Source organism: Protomyctophum parallelum, assembly GCF_964188405.1.
Source record: "Protomyctophum parallelum genome assembly, chromosome: 1".
NCBI lineage: Eukaryota > Metazoa > Chordata > Actinopteri > Myctophiformes > Myctophidae > Protomyctophum > Protomyctophum parallelum.
This window is the reverse complement of record NC_139697.1, coordinates 64,311,658-64,334,584: the sequence shown is the minus strand read 5'-3', so window position 1 is coordinate 64,334,584 and position 22,927 is coordinate 64,311,658. Positions and strand designations below refer to the sequence as shown.

Here is a 22,927-nt window from a genome sequence, read left to right as displayed (position 1 = left end):
GTGATGTCTGGGAGTAGCAGCAAAAAGTGTGTTGTGAAGAAAAGGCTAAATGGCGGAAATTTTCGTTTGACAGAAATGGGCAGGGAATATATGGGGAGGTGCATCATGATCCACAAACATGTCATTTTATAATATGGAAATAAGAAGAACATTCACATTTTGAGTTGTTATATGTTATATTAGAAATAGTTCCATGGTACATCTGTGAACCAATTTGTCCGGTATAACATTTATGAAGCTTGATTGATTTATTGTTTCTCCCCCAATTATATTATGAATATAGTTGCCCTTTTTCTGGCAAGCTCGTCCTTAGCATGAACCCCGTAACTAGCAACAAAGTATTTGTGATTGTTGATTGTAAACGTTAATAGATGTCTGTTGAAAGATACATTTTGTGTACAGCACAATATGCTTCTGCTTGAGACCTTGCGTTAGATAATTTGTTTGTCTCCCGACTGACTGTTTATTATTGGTGCTGGAGGTCTCAAGCCATGGTGGGCTGCGTCTGGACTGCTGGCCAGGCGAAGAGGGGAGGAGGAGATGAATCTGCCACAGCCTCCGTGTCTGGCACCGTTATTGATTTGTGCACGGGAAGCTGGAATCATGGGCCACAAGCATGCAGCGTTTCCCAGCGTTCTACCGAGCATAATTAATTACATTTACAATTTAGACATTTAGCTGACACCGTTATACAGGGTACCATACATGCAAAACTTCAACCTTACAATGAGCCTCAATTCCTACAACAAGCAACCAAAAGCAAGGAGTACAAGGGTTCAGAGAATCTAGGACAATATTCCTGTGATCTTAAGAGTGATTGTGAAAGAGATAAGCCTATGTAAAGGAACAGCAGAGCTACGGTAAGGAGAAAGGTAGACGTGATGTTTCCTTTAGGGTAAGGTCATATTAGAGTGAATTTGATGTAATGGCTTCATATGGAAGTAGTTGAAACAAAGGCAAAATTGCAGTCAAGTAACAAAAGAGATGAGAGAGCTCAGCTTAGCTGTCACCTCCATCACAGATTCGTCCTTCTGTAGGACGCATGTTAACTGTAGCTGTCATCATCACTGAAATGGGTTTTATGATCTCAGCTTCCTCCATTAACAAAGCACAGCGGGTAACATTTCACACGTACTGTGAATGTGTCTTATTAGGACCCGGTCTATACAGAAAACGTCAAAATTCCGTTTAGACGGCAACAGTGTTTTCGGGGGTTGAAACCACAAGAAAGTGAAACCCCCTTCTAGAGAGGAAATCTTTGAAAACGCTCCACCTCGCGTCTCTGTGTAAACATGCAATATGGGGGAAACGGCTCGTGGCTCATGTTGGCTCACGCCACGTGCGGATATAAACAGCCATGTGATAGGAAGTAGGATGGGAGTAGTTCTACGCATCCATGACCATAGACATAAAAAGGTAGACACCTCCTTCGGCTCTGGGGCGTGTATCTCTCTTGAAGGCAACATGGAGGCAAGCTTTCCCGAGATTCCTTGCGAAGCAACGTGGAAGCTTGCGAAGCTTCCGTGTGCGTAACAGAACGGGACCTTCGGTTGGCCAATCAGAGGCAATGTAAACCTTTGTTTCCTCATGCCAATAAGGCTCCCTTGGATTGAATTGATAAGTCCTGGAAATATGCGGTCACCTATAGCCACTTGGCATGCACACTACAGCATTTTTAATCACTGTTGCGTCTCAGTGTAAACGCAAAATAAAAAATGAGGACGCAACGGCACTTCGCTATTTTCTGTTCTGATCGTTGCAGTGTAAACGTGTCCTTATTGCTGAGCTGCTAACCCGATGCGCAAAACAAAATATGTCAAAATGCTAACTGAACCTCTTAATTGATTATTTCATCACTATATTTTGATCAGCTGAACAAGTACACTGCATATTGCAGAATCAAATACAGCTGCAATTGGAAACTGTCTCATAAAGCTGCTTAACAGAAAATGATGCTGTGCACAGGTCATTTGTGTTCATACATGCACTACCGCTGACCACAGCGGTCACCAGGGGGACTGCCCCTGCATTGTTTAATGTAGTTGATAAATTACTTTTCCAAATGACTGAGGTAAGCACATTTTGTGTCTGTGACTTTAGGTACAGCTTGTAGTTGTGAACAAAATGTTTACTGTACATAAAGACTCACTTGTTTTCAGTTCTGGTCCTAGAGGCTCAGTAATGCTACTCTGGGTCTAAATTGGTTAGATGTCAACAGCACTGTAGGTACATTAATAGATTAGAAAGGGGCGCTCCACAAAGCGTATCTATGCTAGGCTTTGCCTGTATACTCAAGGCTGTGTAAGTCGTGGGTTGCAGCCATCAGGCAATCAAATAATGATTCTATGAGATTTGTAGAAGCCCCTATGGGTGAAAATGCATTTGGAGTTTCAGTCTAATAGAGGGGGTTGATTCAATGTAGCCCCACCCCAACTAACTTCAGAAGCCAATAGATTCTGTGCATAACTGTAGTTCATTGGTGGTGAAGTGTCGATTTTGCATCCACAAAAAGTTGTCCAATGGTTTGAGAGATTAACTGCTCACTCAGACACAGAGACAAACAGGGGCAAAACAACAATCTAAGGACAAGCAGACATAACAATCCACGGATGCCAACTTTTAGTGATATGCCTACATTGATTCCAGTGAGACCACAGACAAATTCTTACAAATAGCCTAAGAGAATTTTTCATGCAAAGTTGCAAATGTTAAGCTCTCATGGTATTTAAAGCTGCTATATGACCTTTTTGGTATTCAGACAGCAGCAATGGGTAAAACACTCCCCCAAGAGATTTAGTCTCTGTGACACATCTAGGGGCCGCAATCTGTATTCAAATATTTTCCTAGAAGCTTCGTCATTGGTCGATTTGCCTGTCTCCTTCCTGAGTGGTTAATCATTTTGACTTTTTTCTTTTCTTCGACCAATGACAAAGCTAGGAACATCTTTGAATGCAGATTGTGGCCCCTAGATGTGTCACAGACTCTAAATTGTTTTTGGGAGCGAAAAAAGATCATTAGTGTGCTGACCATATAAGGAGTTCCTCCCTGTCCCCAGTTAACCCCTGGGGGTCAAAAGACATTAGGTTTCGTTTTTGGCTAGGTGGCCCAGCCTTCATCCAATCAGGATAGAGAGGGGCCTTCCGCCAATCAAGGCGGGCCTTGCTGTGTGTGCTGTTGGCCTGTCGCGTGTCCCCCCACTGTAGTGCGTGCATGTGCACATCTTGTTACCGGGGGGGTTTCCAAATCACCGAATGCTCCTTTAATGTACTGTACCATTATCCAAATTGAAACATTCATTTTGGCTATGAAAACCAACAGGCTATAGGACAGTGACTGTGATGTTGGTAATTATACTGTAGGAAGTAAAACTGACTGGAGAGGTGCTGAGGAGATTTAATATTCCAAGACGGTCATTGACAAAGGTCAAAGGTGAAGTGATCTGTTTCTGCACGGTGCGTACATATGTATCCATAGAATCCCATGTGCATCCCTGCGGTACGGTCGGTGCGGATCTATTAATAGGATGATATAATGAATGAGGTTGGATGACGGCTGGTTAATGTACGTGTACACACGGATTAGGGTAACCCATCCGGCATCCGCGCATCTCTACTGTCTCTCTCTTTTTTTTTAACCCATTCTGACCTGAGATCAGATTCATACGAGGTTTCCACTGGACACACACTGGTCTGATTAACCCATTCTGACCTGAGATCAGATTAAAAAAATGTCAGTCATTCTTTGATTTTTCAAAAAATAGCAGACCTACAAGCTCGTATCGCGCCACTCGGTGGCGCGATATGAGCTTGTAGATCTGCTATTTTTCAATAGCTAAAGCATAACATGATGCCAACACCAAAAAATGGGTGCTAGGCCGGACCGGGCCATCTATACTGTCTCTGTCTCCAGCTTCAGACAGCAGCCATTCACTTCAAGTAAATATTGTTCTGACTCTGTCAGGCTACTAGAAGTGAGGGCCTCTATAGCGGTAGATCCATACAGGTGGTGGAGGGTAAGCACTAAGCAGGGTAGTATTGGATGCAGCGGCATGATACAACCTGGAAAATGAACAGCAGGGAAGAGGACAGTCAGACCTCCTGCCTTGAATGGGACATCCCCTTAGTGACGTTGAAAATGGGAGCGTGGAGCTGAAACCGACCAATGGGCTGCCAGCTAGAGCTCCCTCACTGAACTGTGCACACTGTTCATTTATAAGTACAACAAAGTATAATTAGGCTTTTAGGCTATCCCCCATTTTCTGTTGTGGTTTGCACAAAATGACCAAAGTCTCAAATGTTTTGCTCAAAATAATTGTGGTAATGTGCCTCTGCAGAGGCAGAGGCAAAAATGTACTTGGCAAATACAGTACCCTAACAACAACTAAATGGGACACATTCTATTGATTTGATTTATGTAGACAGTTTACAGTACCCTAACAACAACTAAATGGGACACATTCTATTGATTTGATTTATGTAGACAAAAAACTGATCTGTGAAAATAATTTAGAACAATTAAAGAAAGAAGAAGATAAAAAAAGCCTGACCCACATTTGCCACTAACACTCTGTTGAGGACAGAGCACGAGATGCAAACACTGATATACTGAAAATATGCTTGGCAGCTACTTTATTCACACACAATCGCAGGTCCCTTAGGAGAACTGAGTTGGGCTGTTTTCACCGGGGGGGTTGAGCAAGAATGTTCTTACCGTACCGTATGGGCAGAAATGTTGACTAATCACTTTCGACCACTTCGCTTGAATGGCCAAGTTGGAAAGCGCAGTGAGATGCAGGTCAGCTCCTCTCAAGGGACACATTAATTCATGTTTGGAAGTCATTGATAGAAGAACGCAGCTTATAAATCTTGCAAAAGCCAGGTGCTTTTGTTGTTCCTGGGGGGCTTGTATGCAAACAACTATACAGTATGTATACAGTAAAATCCTCAGTGTTACTGGGAGAGTGTAAAAATGTATCCATTTCTACAATCTCAGAATTATATCAACACAGAGGATTTTACCAATAATAATACCCTACGGATATTTAGGGGTGTTGTATTTCAAGGCTTCGACCAAACTGTATGTTAGTATTTAAGCTCCATGGATCATATTTGCTACAAAAACACTAAACTTGATATTGATGATTATATGAATAATCACAGCTGGTACACTTAAAAACGTGAGGTACCCAAGTTGTTATCTTAAGCATTATGTGCTGCATGGTTGCTCTGCCTTATTCAATACCACTACTGCTAATTTAAAGCGGATAATGTACAAATGTAACCAAATATTTTATTACATTTGTACACTCTCAGAGTTAAATAAACACTCAGAATTCAGCACTGTGTAAAATATCCTGTAAAGATGTTCAGTCACGTGTGAAGAATAGTACGAGAAAAGAGGGAAAGGGCTCACAGGACAGGAGGACCCTCGATGCCTTGGTTTATAGGCTTTTTGTTTTAACCCATTCTGACCCGAGATCAGATTCATACGAGGTTTCCGCCGGACACACACTGGTGTGATGAACCCATTCTGACCTGAGATCAGATTCTAAAAAATGTCAGTCGCTCTTCGATTTTTCAAAAAATAGCAGACCTACAAGCTCGTATCGCGCCACTCGGTGGCGCGATATGAGCTTGTAGAACTGCTATTTTTAAATAGCTAAAGCATGACATGATGCCGACACCAAAATGGGTGCCCGTTCAGAATGGGTTAATATAGATTACACAATTTGTGTCACACTCCAAAACCCGTAATTTACAGGTCAATTTTTTACACTATCAGAGTTAAATTGTCACTTGGGGTTTTCCATGCATACAGTACGCACATGTACAGTTTCTCCCTTGTGTTAACATTTCCCATAGAGGGAGCATGTCTGCTCACAGCCGGGTAAACGATCTTGTACGGTACTTTGCAAAGCATCAGTGGAGGTTTATGGCATAATGTTTGGAGGGTGTTTACCAAATGAACACATGGAACAATTAAGTCACCATGTTCCGAGACCGATGACAAAAGCAGGAAATATTGTAACATTATCCCATCTTCTTCATTGATATTTTTTGTTCTACGCTTAGAATAACCAATTACCACGGAACACATTTTCTCCGTTTTGCCACGGAGGAAAAAGCAATGATGCGACACTCATTCCCATTTGCTGTCACTCCTTTTATACAGGGCCACATCCTTCACAGCGTAGCTTTCTCACAGACGTGAGAGAAGTGTTGCTCAACAAAAATGTCATACTTTAAATTTCAACTGAAAAACAAAAAGCTAAAAGTGCCACAGAAAACTATAAACATCCTCTTTCCCAGGTCAGAATGAAGCTGAGATTTCAGAGCCACCTCTCGTTGTGCGCGGTATTCAGCCGTAACTGTTCCCACCTGGTCTGGAAGCTGCACGCTCGGTTTACCAGCATGACTCGGCTCAGTGGCAGTTCGCGCCTCTGAGTATGGTTACCGGCAACCTGTCCGCCGTGCACCACTGCAGTGTATGTTTATTTTTATATTCTTTAACTGATCTCTTTTCCCCATTGAGCCCCGATGAGTCCCAGCTGCTACTTGATCTCATTCGTAATGGCAAAGCTGTAGATACAGTAGGAGCCATGAAATGCAGCGAGATCACAATGTGTGTGGAATAGACACTCATCATACGTACCAAACAGGAGAGTGAGTTGTAGCGCTGTCCCCTGCAAGGTGATATCATTCAGACTTTTTCATATTCCATTTTGTAGTGTATAAAATGCCACAGACAATTGTGCCTATTTGCCAACGTACATTTCTTTTGTACATTTTGGTGTAAGAGGGGAAACTAGAAGAAGTGCCCCTCGGGGCACAGGTCTCCACCGGGATTGATATTTGGATAAAATCTAATATAAAAAAAAGAGTGTTGCACAAAAATGGGCCTCCTGGTGGCGCTCGAATAGGTAGAATTGGTAGAATTGGGCTGTAGGGAGTATGTATACAACGTTTTGTTTTGTGCATACAAAGTTTTATGCAGATCGGTGCATGTAAAGACGTTTATAGCGCCACCATGAGGCTGATTTTAAAAATGCCAAGTGGCATTGCTTCCTCAGCCTAGTGGGAATGTGTGTGCCGTGCACAGTTTCACTGCACTGCACTTTGTACAAAACGGGCCACTCCTGAAAACTTTGGAAGGCAATCTTAGCCAATCGGTGTAGAATCTGAGAAATCCAATTTGCCGATTTGCGTGAGATTTGGATGAAATCTGTGGGACGGATATAAACAAATGTTTTTCGCAGAAATCGGCCTCATCGTGGTGCTATAACTGGAAGATGTGGAAAATGCAGGGAAAATGTTTTGCCATAGTCTCTAGGGAGTGTGCATAAAAAGTTCTACATAGATTCCAAGAGGCCAATAGCAAGAGGGGGCCAACATTGCATTACTTTCTGTATCTGCGTGAGGTGGGCGGTAACATTATTAGGAGACGGGAAGAATGTTGGAGACTATTCATTTCCAATGGGAGAGTGAACGTGAACACAGCTTATGAACCATTCCTTAACTCCATGGTCACTGAACTAAATACTGGACCCAATCATCACAAGGCACACAATATTTACAAGATATTCATAGTATAATGGCTTCTTTTAGCGAGACAAATCAGGAGAAAATCTACTTTGTTATCGACATTTCTTTATCCCAGCAATAAACTATCGTGAGATTTGAGATGAGTCCGGAAGCCTCTCTCTGTCCAACTGCAATTTGACGGACAACACATAGGGGGCTCTGGCCCCATATTTAAGATGACAATATGTGAATATTATAACATATTAAAAGTGAAATAAAATGTGTGTTCCAATGCTTAATAATATAATTTTCCATAACTGTCTTAGACTCTTGGTTGAAGGGGGCTGATTTGGGGAATGGCAATCATGACATTTGCCATATGCTCTCAATGCTCATCCACATCCACACGTTGTCAGTGTTGTTGTCAGCCTGGGAGAGTGGTGGGGGGTCGGGGAGAAGCAAACCACGCCTACTTTATTTAGGAGATCATTTGTAGGCTTTGTGTACCATTTTGCCTATAGTGGCTCCAATGAAGTTCGCCCATCTTCATAAATAGATGATTGATAGATTGTTGCAGTTATAGGTAAAACATGAATTGGCCTACTATAGCGCCACCGTGAGGCTGATTTGGCAAAAATTAAGTGGCATGTAGTACTCTGCCTAGTGGAAATGTGCGTGTATAATTTCACAGAAATTGCATACTTCATGCGTTTGTGATTTGTTCGAAATGGACCAATCATACGAGCTTTGGAAGCCAATCTTAGCCATCAGGATGGAATAAGGGAAATGGTGCAGATCCGTGTTATCGGTCTCATGGTGGCGTTATAACAGGCTGTTGTGGAATATTTGGGGCAGAGGTTTGTCGTCGGCATCCAGGGAGTGTGTGTGCACAGTTTGGCATGGATGGGGCCGGAGATTAGCTGGTAACGGACGGATGGACGCACGCACGCACGCATGCACGCACGCACGCACGCACGCACGCACGCACGCACGCACGCACGCACGCACGCACGCATACTAATCCCAACCCCCCTCTGACTTAAAGTCATACTGTGTAACTTTTAAACAATAGTTTTTGAGATAATCAATCAAATAAAAAAGAAAGAATGACATACGTCAATTGTACTCAATCCCCATACTGAGTACATCCTTGGTACACATTGATTAAAGCATGCTGGACACCAGCAATGATTCATGACAACGGTTATCTGGAGATCAGTCAACGCCTTTGGCATATGTCTTCAGCACATGCCAGTGGTCTGCTTTGCATGAGGGCTGATAACACATTTCGCCGTAATTCAACCAGACCCCCCTCACACACACACATACACACAGCGAGTAATGCCTATTCAGCGCAAAACAGGAATCTGTTGTCACAATGGCAGGATGGATGTTGAGGCATGTACAAGTGATCTCTAGCCTGATGAAGAGAGAGAACAGCCAATGATTTATTGCAGAGGGAATGCAGGGGGGAAAAGTGCTCGAGGTGGGCGCTTTTCACTTCTCCCCTCCCCTTTTGCCTTTTCTTAGATTTTCTGTTTGAGTCAAATGAGGTGTGTACATACATTATAGTGTATATACGCTCGGGCAGGGAAGTGGGATGGGGTGGAGAGAGATAGCACGCTGTGGAAAAGGAAATACTTCATCTTCAGAATTCAATGTGTTGTTTTCAGCAACTTTGAAATGAAGGCGGTAGAGAGAAAAAAGAAAATGCTGATAGAATTGCACCAGAACGTATCACAGTGGTCTGCAAGGTACAAGAAAACCCTAAGGTCAGACACTGGAGAAGGCATCTTGCATGCAGAGCATTTTCTTTGCTTCTTTTCTCGACTCTAAGGTCCCCAATGACTCACTTTTTGAACCTTCCAAGTGATTGATGGGGGGCGGGGTGTGTCCTTGAGAGGCCGTGGAGGGGATGTCCAATGGCGGGATGTGGCTATCCAATTGTTTCACATAGATAAACAGGCAAAGCTACAGTATGTCATTTACGGCATCCAGAGATAGATGTTGGCAGCCTCACTGCCAGGAAGCATGTTTAAAAGCCCATCTCATTATTCCATGCCAAAGGCCCCATGTACGTATAAACACAGCATTAAAACTATGAATAAAATAAAATAAATTGTGTTAGTTTTAGTGTAAAAATTGACAATTATAGGTCAGAGCTGAAATAAAACGTTTGCTGTGTATAGAGCAGTGATTCTCAAACGTTCTAATTTTAAGGACCGCAATTTTTTGTTGTTTTTATCTCTGCGACCTAATCTCCACTGTAAAATCCTCTGAGCGTGTATACATGGAACAATAGACTCTTGCGTGGTCCATTTGTACACTCTGAGTTACAGACACATAACGGCCCATTTGGTATCAATCATTTATCTGGAGACACCCCCCAAGGACCCCTGCAGGTCCCCAGACCCTAAGTAAAGAGTGTCTGGGGACCATTTCCTTTTCTATATCTATTCTCTCTCTTTATCACTGGCTGTTCTGTCCTAGCCTACTACTGTAGGTATGCAGTAGGACTTTATTTACAATAAATTTACTTTTACTATCTCAAGGTAAAACTAGAAAAAGTGCCCCTCTGGGCACAGGTCTCCACCAGGCTAGGTCAGGTTGTGGCCTCCTGGTGGCGCTATAATAGACCAATGTGAAAAGGGTGCCATTTGTTCTTAGTCTGACTCTTACGCCTTTGATGGCAATTGGATGATTTGAGGCATTTTGTTCCAAAAATGTCAAAAATCCCCCTGTTGGTGGCGCTATAACAGGCCAATGTGAAAAGGGTGGGATATATTCCTCAGCCTAGTGGGAAAGTGCGTGAAAGATTTCACGTAAATTGCATGCTGCGTTCATGATTTGAGGCTTTTTGTTAAAAACGGGCCAATCCTGCAAACTTTGAAAGCTAATGTTAGCCAATTAGGATGGAATATGAAATATCGGACAGATCGGTCTTGAGCACATGACTATAGAGATGCTGTGTAACGATTTGCGGGATTGTTGGACAAAATCTGGAGGAGTAATAACAAAAAAATGTGTTTTACAAAAGTCCTGGTGGCGTTATAACAGGCCATTCTGGAAAATCTGGGGCAGAGGTTCATTGTTGGCATCTAGGGAGTGTGTGTGCAAAGTTTGGTATCGACCGGGTTAACGGTGCCGGAGATTAGCTGGTAACAGACAGACGGACACACGGACGGACGGACACACACGGACGGAGTGAAAAACATGCCGTCGGCCTGGTGGAGACAATTATCTATAGTAAAATCACTATGGATTTTACCATAGAATTTAGAAACAGTAGCGTTCAGTAATTCATCAACTGGAATAATTTCTTGTACATGACCATACGGTAAGCATTGAATTGAAATTGAATTCACTCCCCCTTGATTGAATTATCTGCCTTCACTCTACTTGAATTTGTTTCTCTTCCTTATTTCATCCATGTATTTTGTCTGTCTAGATCTTTGTTGTTATTTTTAGCCCTGCTTGTGGCAGGGTTCTCAGGATGGTATTTTCATTTGTTCTGTCTGTCCATCCAACACTTGGTGCCAAACAGGATATCTCAAAAACGACTTGGCTGATTTTGCAAGTTTCTGAGAGAACGATCTATGATGAAGTTCACTCAGTTCTACATTAGTTCTGTTATTCTATCAACACAACGCTTCATAAAAACTATTTTTGTATTGTCTGATGAGGGAGGTTGGGTTGAGTCGAGAGTAAGGTCGAGAGAGTATCGGATATACATGTAGTGGGTGAACGTAATTGTCAGTGTTTACTATGTCAAGAGAGCAGCAGAGAGAGTGTGAGTGAGTGTGTGTGTGTGTGTGTGTGTGTGTGTGTGTGTGTGTGTGTGTGTGTGTGTGTGTGTGTGTGTGTGTGTGTGTGTGTGTGTGTGTGTGTGTCAGCAAGGCTGCCTCCAACCATGGCGGAACTGTTCAATGAACAAGACGGAGCTGACGCTTGGCAGCAATTAGCAAGTATCTTACACAAAAGTATGTTGTAAGCGGCATAAGCGGTATAATCTTCACAATAACATTACAGGCAACCCAATAGCCAGGTTGACAAGGGACAGTTATCAACATGCTTTGTAATTTAAAATGACTGGTGGTTGTGATATTCAAAATGTGCTTTGGTCAGTTTTACTTTGTGATCAGCTTGAACTACGGTGCAGTGGTAAAGAAATCTCAGCCAATCTATTATTATTATATTCAGCCATTCAAATAGCAGCATGGGCCACTGGCACCTAGGCTGCGTATACAGCCTGACCGCGTGTCACGGATTTGAATCCCGATCTCAGCGATAACCTTTGCTAATCAATCTTGTCAATCCCCATCTCCAATCTCCTGTCAGACTACTATCCTATAAATAAGTGCATAAAAGCCACAAAACAAATCTTTAAAATAATAATAAAAATTATATATACACACACACACACACACACACACACACACACACACACACACACACACACACACACACACACACACACACACACACACACACACACACACACACACACAGTAGAAAGCATTGATGCTGTAAAATGTAAAATCAGGAAAATGTAGCTGGGTGTGGATGTGGGCAAATCATACAGTATACTCCAGCATACTGTGCTGTCCTATAGTTTATTATGCCCGTTCCAAAAACACACTGAGGGAATATACTGCAGTGTGTATAGAAAGGAGGAATTAAAAAGAAACAGTGCAATATACGTTTTATTCCCAAATGTGTTGATGAGCGTAGGCCTGGTGAATGTAAAACAGAGAAGAGCAGTTAGAGCTTCACACTGGGTTCCCAATATAAGGCATTAGACTAATCTATAATCCATGATGTCCTTAAGGGCCCGAGGATGATGTCCCTGGGGCTCTTTGAATTTAACTTACCCTTTCACCACTATATATATATTTTGCCCCTGCTAAGCTGTGTGCCACTTTTGACCTGGTATCCCTATATTGGGCACTTCACTTTAGGCAAAAAAATATATCTAGATAGAAGATCAGATGTACGGTACATGCTCAGAACGAGAGTAGATTGGCCACAACTGATATAGATATAGGGCTTAAAACAAATGTCAAATGACAAAATCAACATCAATCCACATTCTCTGAAGTTTGCCGGGAATGAGATGTCACTCCCATATCATGAAAGATAGAGGAAGTCTGTGATCTTGTGAATCCTACAACTTAAATCAGTGTAAACATCTAAAACCATGACGTCTTGGCTTGTTCATAATCCTGAGTGTTTTTGACCAAAATGTGAAAACTTTGCTCCATATGGAATGAAAAGTAGTTATTGGGTAAAATGTCTGTTTTTCTCTGTGTAATTCTATTCTACCGGTATTCTATTCTAAAATAATCATATTTAAACAAATAATCTGCAGATTAATCAATTATGAAAAGAATCATGGCAGCGATACAGTACATTCTACAATTCTACTTCATTCCATTATGGATTTGTATACTGTACATCAGATTATATCACCATAACGTAAATAAAAGTAAAAGGGCATATCCTCTACATGAAGTGAGCTTTACATATTTAAAAAACAAAATGGATTAAACTAAAGCATTGGACCATGAAGGTGTGATGAATAGCAGCGTCTTGGTAACAATTTTGTCACATAAATGAGTACAAAGGATTATTTACCACAATACATTGTATAATTTTCTTTCATATGATGACACTATTCTCTCTACGTTGCCCTCAGACGAGCCCTCTACTCCATTGGGGTCTACAGTCATCTCAATTCTTCTGGCCAGCTCGTTTGTGCTTTCTGCACCAGCATCTTTCTTTATATTAGGTAGGAGTAGGTTCCCACAGTATCTGCTATCTTCTCTGATAAACTTGGTAGTGCCCCGTACGGACGATTGTTCGTAATGCGTTCACCTTGTTTGATGTTCAGCACCAGAAACAGAGTCCAAATGGAAGCACAGCACAGGTGCTAAACTAAAATATACTTACATTATAAAATGAAGTCTGCACAATGTGTCTTACTGTACTATCCTCCTGTACTGGCTCCTCCAGTAGATTATTTTTTTAATCACTTGTATCAATTATATTCAATTGAGCTTTTTGGCATGAGAAAACATACATTTACATTGCCACAGCAAGTGTCAAAATATAACAAAAAACTGTTGAAAATGGGGAAAGTATATACAAGTATTGTGTATACAGAGCTATGATGTATTGCATCGTACATGTCATATCAGGGTATAAAGTTTTTTGAGACAAATCCTTTTCAGATTTAAAATGCGTTTAAAGGTAAGCTCTGTTTATACATGTATGTGCAGTAGGTCTGGGTCTCGGTCTCTATCAGACCTGATGAACACCCACTAGGATTGAAACGTTGTCAACTTAATACATTTTTCTACTGTACAGACACAGTTGTGTGTAATACCCTTCCTATTCTGATGTTCAGCACCACAGATAGCATTCTGGTATAGCACCCATCCAGGGAAAGGAAAACAGACTCCACAGTCGCAGAAAAGAAACAGATCTTGATGTGTCGGGGGAGGTTGGATTACACACACACTGGTCATGTGATTAAGAGCTCTGCATGCAGGCGCTCTCCTCACTTGGAGGTCCTTCTCTGTGGAGTTGACCCATGCGCCCAGGTATTTAAAGCCACTGACCTCCTTCAGAGCAGTGTCTTCAATTGTTGTTAGGGGCGGATGTAATAGGTCATCCTTTCCGTTCCCTATCCTTTCCGTTTAGTGTGAGGCCAACACTGGCACACTCTCACTACACTCATGGTTAAGAGTTGTTAATTTTACTACCTCCCCCTGGCCAGCCGGGGTGCCTGATGGAGGGGAAAGGAACTGGTCGGAATAACGTGTCCCTTCCACGCGCTACGTCCGGCCGGGGAAATTCCCCTCTGTCAGGTGAAAAGAAGCAGCTTGGACTCCTCATGCATAGAAGGAGGCATGATGTCAGTCCGCTGCCCCCCCAGGTTGGCAAAGGAAGTGTAGCGCCCAGGATTACATTAGATAATTGGCACTGGGTGAAAAGAAAACTGGGTTACAAAATCGTGGGATAATAATAAAAAAAAAAAAAAAAGAGTTGTTAATTGGACTATAAACAAAAATAAGAGACTATGTGATTGTCACTACATTTTCCTCATAAATCATACACACCTCAAGGCATACAATACTGTACTGGCCTAGCTTATTATGCTCGAAAAACACACTTGGTACTGTTTGTACAGAATCAGTTTGAGGCCCCCAACACTTGGCCACAAATTTAGACAAATCTATAATCCATGATGTCCTTAAGGGCCACTATATTTCACCACTATTTATGCTAAGCTGTGTGCCACCGTATCTTCTTAACTGTGTAAATCTACACCAACAAACTACATCCTAAAGTTTGTTTTTATTGATTTACCATTTAATGTTTTTCCCCACATAATTGATTTGTTTCCTGGGTAGGAGATGTCACTCCCACTATGAAAGATAGGGTAAGTCTTGGCAGGACATTGTGTCAATCCTGCACCTTTATTCAGTGTAAACATCTATTGAAACTACAGTATGTGCAACTACAGTATGAACTCTTGTCTTGATTGTAATAGTTTTTTGGAGCAAACTGTGAACACTTGTCTTTGCTCCAAATGAAATGAAAGTTCTGTTTCTGACTGCTGGGTAAACATGTTAACCATTAAACAAGATGTCTGTGTTCTGATAACTTTGAGATTTTATATTTTGTAATCGCCAGTCTACAATCTCACGCCATATGCGTGTGACACCGTCCCGCGAGAGTATAAATTAAGTATTAGAGTCTTTGGCCTGTGGTGGAGGTTTGCTCTGAGCGCAGTGTTTTCACATAGTTTTATGCAGGCACTAACAAAATATCCTGTCGAGTACATTCCCAAGTATCCTGAGCCTAAACCGTTGCCATGGATATGGCACTCCTGATGTGGGTGTGTGTCAGCCAGCATATTTCACTTACAATGTCCAAGTTTGAATAATGAGAGCCATATCCAACCAGCCCTCTCCCCCTTTATAACTATGTCAAAGGCATTGGGTGCATATTCTCATAATAAGATGAAGAAAGTGCAATAAAAAGGTCTTGTTCTTGTGTCCCTTTTCATTAGACCCACCGTTTGAATGCAACACTACCAAACTACAGGTCATTTTGTATTATAGTACTATAGTATTAACTAGATTGGTTCATTCAAAGTTGTATTATTACTTGCGCAAGCAGAGCGTTCAAGTACTGTAATCGGCTGGGTATGTCGGTGTTGTCCACCGGCCAATAGGGGGCTACCATTCTTAATGACATATAACTAACGTTTGGTGATCGGCTGGGTATGTGGGTATGTATGTATGTATGTATGTATGTATGTATGTATGTGGTTAAAATGGGTAGGGTTTTAAAAAAAAGGCAAAAGCATGCTCTGTTGCACTGGCCTAAAAGTGGGTCTGTATGTATGTATGTATGTATGTATGTATTTAAAAGGGGGGCTTCTTTGTAAAATCTGTATGTATGTCGGGATAAGAATTGGCTGTTGATGGTGACGTAACTAAAGTACGTTTCAAGGTTGGTATAAGGCCATGTATGTAGGCCATGTAAATAATGGCCTACATACATGCCATGTATGGCCTGTGTGCAAGGCGCAAGTTGGCACCTCGACAGAGTGCATTTCTAGTTGTCATTATTATTAGTTTATATTAGCAGTAAGGCGCCCTGAGGGCGAGAAGCGACCTTGCCCTTTACAGGTCTGGGAATGCCCATATATGGATCATTTTTTTCATTGATGTTTTCGGGCCGGGTAGGGTGAAAAATGTGTGCCAATTAGTAAGGCCAGGCGGGGCCTGGGGCTAGTCCAGTTAGGCCCAGGTAGGGCCTGGGGCTAGCCCAGTTAGGCCCAGGTAGGCCCGGGCCTTACTTTTAGGGCCTGTTGAGTCTACTTTTTGCCGGCTGCTGGGCGCAGCTGCACTAATTACTTTGGGGCGGGCGTGTCTAGAGTTTGAATGGACAGGTATCAGTCAAAAGGGAGACATTGAAGAGGAAGGACGGGTGGGGTAGGATGGAATGTTAGAACAGGTCAGCTCATGGAGATCTAAGGGTTTGAGGTCTGTTGTATAGAGTTGCTGGCCGGCTCCATATATGCAGATCTAGGTGATGATCCAGCCTTCTCCATGTACTGTATGGCTATGCAGGGTTTGATGAGGTCAGTGTCATGATCTTCATATATGGAGATGGCCATATATGAAGTGTATCATGATGCGTGACAGAATAGGTGTGACGTGTCACAATGAGCGCCACAATGAGGCCGACTTTTGCAAAACACATTTCTGTAGATTACTCCTATACAATTTATCCATACATCACGCAAAAAGGTATACACTATCTCTATAGTCATGTGATCTGTCCGCTTCCCCAGGCATATTCCATCCCCATTGGCTAAGATTTCCTCCTACACATTTTGTCCAAACATACTGGTGGAGACTTCTAGTAGCAGCAGCATTGAACAGAGTGGTGTGTTGGTTTGATGTGAGCAGCAGCATTGAACAGAGTGGTGTGTTGGTTTGATGTGAGCAGCAGCATTGAACAGAGTGGTGTGTTGGTTTGATGTGAGCAGCAGCATTGAACAGAGTGGTGTGTTGGTCTGATGTGAGCAGCAGCATTGAACAGTGTGGTGTGTTGGTTGATGTGAGCAGCAGCATTGAACAGAGTGGTGTGTTGGTTTGATGTGAGCAGCAGCATTGAACAGAGTGGTGTGTTGGTTGATGTGAGCAGCAGCATTGAACAGAGTGGTGTGTGGGTTTGATGTGAGCAGCAGCATTGAACAGAGTGGTGTGTGGGTTTGATGTGAGCAGCAGCATTGAACAGAGTGGTGTGTTGGTTTGATGTGAGCAGCAGCATTGAACAGAGTGGTGTGTTGGTTTGATGTGAGCAGCAGCATTGAACAGTGTGGTGTGTTGGTTTGATGTGAGCAGCAGCATTGAACAGAGTGGTGTGTTGGTTTGATGTGAGCAGCAGCATTGAACAGAGTGGTGTGTGGGTTTGATGTGAGCAGCAGCCATTGAGTAGTGACAGCAGACTGGCTGCATCATCGTGCTTCTCCTGCTACATTGTAGTGTGAATGCTCCACCGTTGCTATGGAGCCCACTGTTGCTAAGCAATGAGTTGATTATCAGAGTTATCAGCGTGCGTGCGTGCGCACACACACTGATAACTCTGATTATCAGATTATCACACACACACACACACACACACACACCCTCACACACACGCACACACACACACACACACACACACACACACACACACACACACACACACACACACACACACACACACACACACACACAGAGACACACAGAGACATGTAACCTACATCCTACCGGTGTATGGAGGGACCCCATCTTCTAATTTGAAATGCTTATTGGTGTTGGTGTGTTATGCGGTAGTACTGTATCTACCAAGGCAACACTGCTCTCCAGTAGTGATACAAATACACTAGCAACATTCCATGGGTTCTTCTTCCTGCATCAGACACAGGAAGTATGGCTTATACACAATTCATTTAGTTTGGCTCCTGGACCTGTGTCAGCACAAACAAAACAATTGTACACTGAATAGGCCTTCAGACATACAGTACAGGATGCACACTGTGGTGTGATTTCAGAAAATACTGAACATTCAGCCGGCCGACTAAACTAGACTTAAGACATCTAAAACTGTAGATTAATATTTAACAACAATAACAAAAAAATTGTTTTCACTGAAGATTACAGGGAGGATGGACATTACATTGCCCTCTGGTGGACATGCTATAGTCTAAGTAATATGTATAGCCCAATACGCTATAAAGTACACGTGCATGTGATTCATCACATTCTTTCTGGTCAGCTAGTGTACAAATGGAACCAAATGCATTCTCCCAGGTGGTCCCTAGCTAAATGATTGATGGGTTACAAACCAAATGGATCCTTACGGATCTGTAACTCGGAATGTACAAATGGAACCAAATGGCCTCGACTCGGTTTACAGTGAAGTTTCCATGGCCACCTCTTCTTCCTGTTCTTTTATCTGACTATTGCTTGAAAATGCAGAGATGCAGTCCTGTGCAATCCACTTATTTGTTTCGACTCCATGCAACCGAATATGTTAGCCACACCATATGGCATCCAGATTTCCTCCAAAGTCCACACGAAGAGATGAAAATAAATACAAAAGAATGATGGTGGCATCTCAAGGCCGTCCGGGCTGGGGTGTCAGGTACACACACTGAACTGAACTGAACATACGCACGCACGCACGCACGCATACACACCTATTGACGTTCTTGTATGAAATGAGCTACAATACGCAAATGCAGCTTAACTTGACGTTGACTTGACATCAGCGTCTAACGTGTCAATATCAGACTCAATTGACGGTTGTCGATACTCTGGGAGATTAAGTCAGCGTATGATCTTGGCAAACAGCAGCAGGTCACAACATTCAGTGGCTTACGAGGAGCTTATTAGAACAGCAGTGAAAAGTGTTGATACACTGATATGGTAATCACACTGTACACTCGCACGCAAAAAAGGCTTTATATGGAATGGAAAAAAAAGGTTTTAGTGCCACATCGAGCTGGAAAAGGTTCTCTAGCTCAGTTCATATTTTGGTCCTTAAAAAGGTATGGAACATTTAAGGCTCAATAAGAAATGTAAATAGGGTCTACCCTTCTTCTATTAAAACTACTGCTAACTTCCTGCTCCCCAGAGGATGGTCCCACAGATTTTGGTGACACGATGGACTGTCCTCTAGCACCACCCTGAGGCCAAAAAGCACTTGATACTGAGGCAGTTTTTCTTTTCCAGTTATATATGTAGACTAGAAATACATAATATATACAGCAGTACATACTGTAAGAAAGAGTTAACCAAAACAAAACAAATGAAAAGGGGAAGCGGGTAAACAAAAATATGGACCATCCGACTTACTTACTGACCGACTGACCTGTGGTATGACAATGAATGTTACAGAGCATAATATTCTTACTTACTGAGCGACTGACCTGTGGTATGACAATGAATGTTACAGAGCAGAATATTTAGCTGCTAGTTTGTACACTAAATTGATTGTTGAATTAAAAAACAAACAAAAAAAACTACTTTTGTTTAGAATGGACTGGCAATTGGTGGAAATATATTTTATCTGAAAAGATAAAGAGTTTGTTTGTTGGAGAGCTGTTCTTTCCTTTCCGGTTGTTAAGTGCGACTGGTGGTAGTATTTCTATTTTTCTACAGAGTGGATCCTTCTATTTCACTTAAGGGTCAAAATATGCATTGAGGGAAAGAGATAGAGAGAGAAGGCGAGGGAGAGAAAGAGATTTTTCGGGGCTTTCTGTTTTCATCTTGTGAACGAATGTACTTTGACATCTCAGGGGAGAACTGTTACTGGTTGCCTTCACAAAGTGCAATGGAAAATGGCCCCATTTTTTTTCTTTCTTTAAAAAAAAAAAAGATGGGTCAGGAAATATGACAAAGCTGCAGGGCATTTAGTGTAGAGGGGGGTTGGGGAGTACAAAAAATAGATGCTAGTATAGATGGGGCCTTTCAGTCAAGCGTTATGCTAGTTAATATTTTAGTACCAGTATTTGGAGAAACATTGTAATTATTAGATATTTTTGAGTGGGCCGTTAGCAGCAGTGTACTGAGACTGAGCAGCAGTGGTCTGAGAGGAAATGGTATTCATTTATACACAGTGGTCATGGGTTTGACTTTTCCTCACACAATAACTTACTGCTAGTAGTAAGCAACAGTGTTGCTTGACGAAAATAAAAAGATTATGTCTCATTTCCATTCTTTGCACCAGAAAAAGCTATTTGTAAACTGGGCAGTCAGAGCAGCTAAAGAGTGTACCATGACAAACAACGTCCGTCACAAGGTTAAAGGTTTCACACCTTGTGCCGTTTGTCTCCAGAGGAGATGGAAGAACTTTTGACTGGCCTGTCTGGTTGAGTGACATTTGATACTTCATTGGTTCTAAACCTTGTCAATCGACACTGTAAAATCCTCAGGGCCCGCCCTATCTCCAACCCGGCGCTAGACACTGTAAAATCCTCAGGGCCCGCCCTATCTCCAACCCGGCGCTAGACGGTGCTAAGTGCAGCGCAAGTGTCTGTGCTAATTTACAACCAATGGAGTTGTCATTTTCACGCCCAGTGCCCACATCGTACAGTATAATGACCAAATCATTTTGCTCATTATGTGCACTGATGGGCGGCGCTGTGGGTCTTAAAATGAGATGTGGTCTGGCACATTGCTTGCACGTTGCTACAGTAGAGTAGGTAGAGTGAGAAAAGTCAAAAGCCTTTGGATCAGCCCTAAGTTGGTCTCGAATCCAGTGCAGTGAGTGACAGTGCAGCTCTTTCCTTACTATGCGCACACACGGAATGCAATCAAAATTATCAAGCTGGCCAGGACCGCTGGCGTACCTAGGCTACAATGTAGCCTGACAGCGTGTTGTGGATTCGAGTCCCGATCCCGACGGCCTTTGCTGCGTGTCTCTCTCTGCCCATTTCCGGTCAGCCTACTGTCCTATCAATAATAAAACCCCAAATAAATATTTTTACAGTATGGTAGACTCGAGGGTCATGCCACATAGCGCTGAAACTCCAATTGTCTTACGCACAATAAGCGAGGCGCATTTCCAGTGCTGAGAGAGGACTGTTGCTCGGCTGCTCAACACATCAGAAGGGTCACCCTTCCTGGGTACCAGATGGGACGAGTGACACCCTCCTAGCCCTGGTCCAGAGCGTTAGCGAGTTCTCTCTAATGCCCTGCCAGGCGCTCCTCTGTTGCACATGGAAAGAAAATTCCATTGCCGTGCTTGGGCTCCCGACTTAAAGGACAACTTTAGTTTTTTTCAACCAAGGTTCATGTTTTAGGTTGTTATTAGAGAAACTAAAAGGTGAGTGTTAATTTTCTTTCATTTGCTGCTTTCTTTTGTTTTGGGGATTTTAGCAGTTTTTGACAGGGGGGCGGGGGCATTCGAGCATGGGGCTAAATATGTATTTTTTTACAAAATATTATGGCGATTAATTTTTTTATTATTTACATAGTCCTAATAAACCCCAAGAAATTACATCTGATCACAAAAGATCACGGGATCTATTGAATGTGACAAACTGACATATTCAGCCTATACACACAGTATAAGGCAGCCTTCCCCCAGTAGGCTACCTGACAATTCAGTAGATCCTGTGATCTTCTGTGGCCAGATGTAATTACCTGGGGTTTATTAGGACTATAGTAAATAATACAAAAATAAATCACCATAAAATGTTGTAAAACAATACATATTTAGCCCCATGCTCGAATGCCCCCGCCCCCCTGTCAAAAATAGCTAAAATCCCTAAAACGAAAGAAAGCAGCAAATGAAAAAAAAATTAAGACTCATCTTTTACTTTCTCTAATAACAACCTAAAACATGAACCTTGGTTGAAAAAAACTAAAGTTGTCCTTTAAGTCTATTCTCCAGGGTGGGAATCCTCTCAGGACCCCACCTTCTCTGTATAATATACTTTTGGGGGGATTTTTGGGTTAAGGTTAGGTTTAACATAGTTACTGAGGTCAAGGTTAGGGAGGGTTTAGGTATAGTTTTACTGAGGTTAAGGTTAGGGTCAGCCATTTAAAATGCCCATTTGTTATTTGTATGGTCTTCATTCTCTAAACTTCAGTGTATGTTTCTATGGCTTATTGTGTGCATCACTTTTTTTCTTATTGCTTGGCCCCTGTTGTCGCTGCTTGCAGCTATATTGTACCCTTGAATAAGGCACCTCACTTTAAAATACCCATGGCAGACTGAAACAATTGTGGCAGTCAATGTGTTTTAATTAAATAACAATGGCAGTTTGTGCTTGTGTAAACACTACCAACTCCTGTTTCCCATTGCCAAGAACCCAATGTGTGATGACATACCAATGCACAGATAAACAGAATAGAGCACAGCTAATTCAATTCTACTCTGACATATACTGTAGAGTAGACTGTAGAGACATTTAGGATGAACGTCATAGACATGAGTTCTAATTTTCTTGTTTCCAGCTTCGAAAGTTGTTTCATGTTCAAAACGTAAACTAATTGGACAGTCCATAACACAAGGTTTTAAAGTAACACTTCATTGGGAACAATTTAAATCAGAGATTATTCCTGCCAGTATTGCCACAGTGAGCGGTGAGAGTTTTTAGGAGACCAGTTGGGTTCGATCCAAGTCAGCAACTGAAGTGCAAACTCATTCACTCTCCGAGCAATTTGTTCCGACAGTCACGGCATGTGGAGATCGCCTGGTGGGTTAAAGCACTTTGACTGCAAGTTGGAGTATTCAACAAGGAACAAGTATGAGAACAGAATGCAAGACCAGTAAGTGATAATGAACAATGCCATTAGACATTGGAAGTCATTGGCAAGTTGGTAGCCTAC

The 22,927-nt window shown here is 42.2% G+C and overlaps 2 protein-coding genes across 2 annotated transcripts in view; one reads left to right on the top strand and one right to left on the bottom strand.

Annotated features, from left to right (window-relative positions):
• The window catches only part of gabrb4 (gamma-aminobutyric acid type A receptor subunit beta4), a gene marked incomplete at both ends in the record, with an annotated part of 72,671 nt that overhangs the window by 13,958 nt on the left and 35,786 nt on the right, over nucleotides 1-22,927 (top strand). The gene's annotated exons all lie outside the window — the stretch shown is intronic.
• Nucleotides 14,445-22,927, bottom strand: part of tmlhe (trimethyllysine hydroxylase, epsilon) — a 76,666-nt gene continuing 68,183 nt past the window's right edge. Inside the window, exon 8 of the transcript XR_014570234.1 lies at nucleotides 14,445-14,504. The gene's annotated coding sequence lies outside the window, so the exon portion shown is untranslated. The remainder of the gene's footprint in view (nucleotides 14,505-22,927) is intronic.